Source organism: Thalassophryne amazonica, chromosome 12 (assembly GCF_902500255.1).
Source record: "Thalassophryne amazonica chromosome 12, fThaAma1.1, whole genome shotgun sequence".
Taxonomy (NCBI): Eukaryota; Metazoa; Chordata; class Actinopteri; order Batrachoidiformes; family Batrachoididae; genus Thalassophryne; species Thalassophryne amazonica.
The window spans coordinates 12,050,848-12,056,847 of NC_047114.1; the positions used below are offsets into that span (position 1 = coordinate 12,050,848).

A 6,000-nucleotide genomic window follows, 5' to 3' on the forward strand; every position below is an offset into this window, starting at 1 on the left:
AACCTTGTATACTCGCAGCTTGGAGCTGGGTGGTGGAAGTTGGAAGGAGTTGACGTTTCCCACTCCTCACTTATCACTTAAGTATACTATTGGTACTGCACGTACTTAGCGTTCCTGTTTCCTGGGAGTGGTGGATTATTCCCTCAGGAAGGGACTGTGACTTTTGCTGTTTGCTGGGTGTGCACACACCCACTTGATCTGTTTGTGCTTCCTGCCAGCAGTACCCAATCCGACAACTGGAGGCAGTGGCCACCTGGGGACTCAGGACTAGGCGGCTCTGGTGTATTGCAGGTCTCCACTGGCAGTGAAAATCGTGTGGGGCCCGACTCTTCTCTGGACAGGTGTCTCCTATCCTCGAGCCTGCCCACACGTCACCTACTGGTTAATTGACTGTTACCTAAAGTTGTATCTGTATTCCGTTGTGCACATTTTCACAACATTAAATTGTTACCTTTTGGCATTTTCATTGTCCGTTCATTTACGCCCCCTGTTGTGGGTCCGTGTCACTACACTTTCCAAACACAGGGGGTCAAATACTTATTTTCCCCACGGTACATACGCACATACATACACAACCCCCAAACACACTCACACACTCTTACATACACAATCCCCCCAAACACACACAACACCCTACACACATACACTCATACATACACAATCCCCCACACAAATACACAACCCCCCACACACACATACATACACAACCCCCACAAACATACTCACATACATACACAACCCCCCAAACACACTCATACACACACACATACACAGTCCCCCACACACATACATACACAACCCCCCTAACACACTCATACACACATACGTACACAACCCCCCCAAACACACTCACACACACTTACATACACAATCCCCCCAAACACACACAACAACCTACACACATACACTCATACAAACACAATCCCCCACACAAATACACAACCCCCCCACACACATACATACACAACCCCCACAAACATACTCACATACATACACAACCCCCCAAACACACTCATACACACACACATACACAGTCCCCCACACACATACATACACAACCCCCCCAACACACTCATACACACATACGTACACAACCCCCCCAAACACACTCACACACACTTACATACACAATCCCCCCAAACACACACAACCTACACACATACACTCATACATATACAATCTCCCACACAAATACACACCCTCCACAATCATGCTCACATACATACACAACCCCCCAGACACACTCATACACACACACATACACAATCCCCCACACACATACATACACAACCCCCAAACACACTCATACACACTTACATACACAATCCCCCACACACTTACATACACAATCCCCCCAAAAACACACAACACCCCACGAACATACGCACATACATACACAGACCCCACACACACATACATACACAACCCCTCAAACACACTCATACACACTTACATACACAATCCCCCCAAACACTCACAACACCCCACGCACATACACACATACATACACAGACCCCACACACTCATACACACATACATACACAACCCCACAAATATACACACTTACATACACAATCCCCCCAAACACACATGCACACATACATACACAACTCCCCCACACATACACACATACACAATCTCCCCACACATACATACACAACCCCCCAAACACACACAACACCCCACGCACATACACACATACATTCACAACCCCCCCACATATACACTCATACATACACAATCCCCCACACACATACACACATACATACACAATCTCCCCACACATACATACACAACTCCCACACATACACACATACATACACAACCCCCCAAACACACTCATACACACTTACATACACAACACCCCACGCACATACACAAACCCCCAAACACACTCATACACACTTACATACACAATCCCTCCAAACACACACAACACCCCACGCACATACACACATACATACACAACTCACCAACACATACATACACAACCCCCCACACATACACAATCCCCCACACACATACACAGATACATACACAACTCCCCACACATACATACACAATCCCCCAAACACACACAACACCCCATGCACATACACACATACATACACAGACCCCACACACTCATACACACATACATACACAACCCCCACAAATATACACACATACATACACAATCCCCCCAAACACACACAACACCCCACGCACATACACACATACATACACAGACCCCACACACTCATACACACATACATACACAACCCCCACAAATATACACACATACATACACAATCCCCCCAAACACACACAACACCCCACGCACATACACACATACATACACAGACCCCACACACTCATACACACATACATACACAACCCCCACAAATATACACACATACACACACAACCCCCCAAACACACTCATACACACTTACATACACAATCCCCCCACACACATACATACAAAAAACCCACACACAACACCCCACACACACAACTCCCCCCCACACAACACCCCACGCACACAACTCCCCCACACACAACACGCCACACACACATACATACACAACCCCCCAAACACACATACATACATACATGCATGCATACATACATACACAATCTCCACCCACACACTTACATGTATACACATACAGAACATAACTGGGGGGACCAGAAGATCCTCGGTTCAAATCCCCGCCTGACTGGAAAATCACTAAGGGCCCTTGGCCAAGGTCCTTAATCCCCTATTGCTCCCGGTGTGTAGTGAGCGCCTTGTATGGCAGCACCCTGACATCAGGGTGAATGTGAGGCATAATTGTAAAGCGCTTTGAGCATCTGATGCAGATGGAAAAGTGCTATATAAATGCAGTCCATTTATAATCCCCACACACACATATACATATACAACTCCCCGCCACACACACAAACATATACACATACATACACAATCCCTCCCCACATACACATTGATGCACAACCCCACACGCACACACACGCAACCCATCTCACACAAATGCACGCATGAATGCAACCCCTACACAAACACACACACAAAACCCCCTCACATACAGAGACCCAGCCTCTCACACGTACAGGCATGCACACACCCCCCCCCCCCCCCCACACACACACACACACACACACAATGCTCCCACACAAACACACAATTCCCCAAAACACATACACACAACCCCATGCTCCCCCCACACACACAACTCCTCAAACACAAACACACACACACAGTCACGCAACCTCCCACAAACAAACAAACCCCACACAAAGGCAACCCCCCCATACACACACAGGCATGCAGCTGCCACACACAAACACACACATAGGCAAACCCCTCCCCCACACACACAACCCCTCCCACACACACACATGGAAGCATGCATGCATCCCCCACACACGCAACCCCACACACACACACCCACACACAGGAAACTCCCCCCCACACACACACAAACTCTCGCACACATACACAACCTCTCCCACACACAGACATGCAACCACACACACACACACACACACACACACACACACACACACAGACATGCAACCCCCACACACTCAACCCCACGCATACACAATCTCTCCCACACACACAGACAACCCACCAGACACACAATGTGGCGACCGGTGGAGCTGGTTTGTGCTTGTTTAACATCATGGTTTTAAATTGATACATTTGAGATTGATTCACTGTTGTCAAAACCATCTGAAAACTTTAGACAAAATTATGTGAACATGGCCCTGTGATAGACTGGCGTCCTGTCCAGGGTAAACCCCGCCTCACACTCTATGACGGCTGGGACAGGCTCCAGCCCCCCGACCCTTAATTGGAGTAAGCGGTTGAAGATGAGTGACTGAGTGAGTGAGCAGAACTCAAGTCTGTAACAGCAACATAAAAGGGAATTCTGCACAGAATGTTCATGTCTAGACAGATTTTAATGGACAGTTTCTAAGTAGAGGTCTCAAGAAACACAACTCCACTATTTAAATCTGTGGTGATTCAGACACTTCTGGTGCATTATGGGACGTGAAAATAATTTGCCACTTGAGAACAGACAAACAAATGACATATTTCTTCCTGGAGCTTTCTAGGTCACACGTGGGAGGAGTCATCTGACCAAACCTTAATGAATTCAATTAAATAAGGTATATGTCCCCTGTAGGATGGAGGTGTGTAATCAAAACCTTTTCTCATTTTCAAAAAGAGGGAAAAACTAACTGACATGCTGATAAAACAGGAGAAAAGCCCATTTTAAAATTTCACAGAAAACTGCTGCATTTTGTATGCCCCTCCTTCTTTTGACAGACAGGTGGCGCCTCTCCGTCCACACCCAGCAGCCAGTGCGCATACGCGCCGAGGCGAACAAAGGAGCAAACAGTCTGCCGCTGAGGAGGATGAGGATGATGATGATGATGATGATGATGATGATGATGATGATGATGATGATGAAGGTTGCTAAAGTTTTTGCCCTGAAAACACTAAACGTGCGGGGAGATGTACGCGTGCGTGAGAGGCGTTCAGGTGCGCGCCACCACCACCCCCCCAGTACCACAAACGTCGAAGCAATAATTCATCCGTATTTTCACATTAAGGTGCTTGTGCGCACGCATGTACGTTGAAGGGGGGAGGGGGTATATCGGGGCGCCGCCCCATCATGGAACGGCGCGTGTGATCATCATATAATCAAACCTTAATCGATCAGTTTGTGATTAATAAGGAGCGTGCGGATTTTCCCAAATCAAGAATAACCAAAGAGCGCGAGCGCGTCGGCACTGCACGCGCTCCTTTTATAAACACGTGAAAACCACTAAATTTACCAAATGTAGTTTAATTTTTTTTATTTATTTTTAAATATTTTTTCCTCTTTTGTGTTTTTTTTTCTGTCAGCGCCGCGCACCGCGCGCGCGTCCCTGCTGCCCAAAAACGCGCGCGGAGGCGTGAAAAAGAACACAGCGAGAGAGAGAGGGAGAGGGGGGGAAAAGAGTAAAAAAAGCACAGAAAAGGAATGCAGACGTCACAAAGAGGCGCACATTTTGCGGACGTAAGGAGTGCACGAGCCGCTCTTACCGTCAGGTGTCCACGCGCTCTCTCCTCTCGTGCGTCTTCACGTAGCAGCAGCTGGAGTGGCTTTTTGCGGCTTCTCCTGCGCGCACGGCGGGCTGTGCGCGCGGCGCGGCGCGCCGGCGCGCGTGCGCACGGCAGGTGCACGCGGGCACAGTAAATGAGTAAAATTTAATTTAGTGTCTTCGTTATTTTAACTCTTTAAAACACAAGATCGATTCTAATATTCCAGCTGGTATCGATTATAGATCAGCTCATTGCCTCCGCGGATTTTAGTTATTTATTTAATATTTTCCTTTGTTAGCTGGATCACTCAGAAATCTTTAATCTGGATTAAACTCATTTAATAAGATTCGAGATCATGCGCAAATTCAGATGATCCGGAATGTAGATCATTTATTTATTTATTTACTGGTCAAAATATTCTCAGATGAAATTTACAAATGCTGACACAACAATCCGGTTTTACATGAAGCAGCAAAAACTGACTCACCTGTCTGAGTTTGGAGCTGATCTGGATCCAGTATGAATGAAGTTGCTGTTCCCTCTGAGCGTTCTGCACGATTTACATTGAATTTGTGTTATCAGTGCGCATATTTAATATATTTATATTAAGTATTTGTTTTGTTGCAGACCCTTGCAACTTCACACATACAAGCCCTGGCAAGATACATTTCAGAACCCAAAAGGATCAAGCTCAAGGTCAAAGGTCACAGCAAGGTCAAACATTAAATTCAACAAAACAACTTTCCTGGTCGTAATGTTTGAAATTTTGCCTCCAAATTTAGCATGAACATAGTGATAGGCCTTGTCCAAAAGCCATTACCTGGGATCAGCGATTGGCCTTGACCTTCAGGGTTTCGCTTAAGGTAAAAGGTAACCTAAGTAAGGTCAAACTTCAGATACTGCAAAACGTTGTGTAATAC

The 6,000-nt window shown here is 46.5% G+C and overlaps 1 protein-coding gene across 1 annotated transcript in view; it reads right to left on the bottom strand.

The window, feature by feature from the left end:
• The window catches only part of basp1 (brain abundant, membrane attached signal protein 1), a 138,440-nt gene extending 133,335 nt beyond the window's left edge, over positions 1-5,105 (bottom strand). Inside the window, exon 1 of the mRNA XM_034182682.1 lies at positions 5,081-5,105. The gene's annotated coding sequence lies outside the window, so the exon portion shown is untranslated. The remainder of the gene's footprint in view (positions 1-5,080) is intronic.
• Positions 5,106-6,000: the final 895 nt, after the last annotated feature.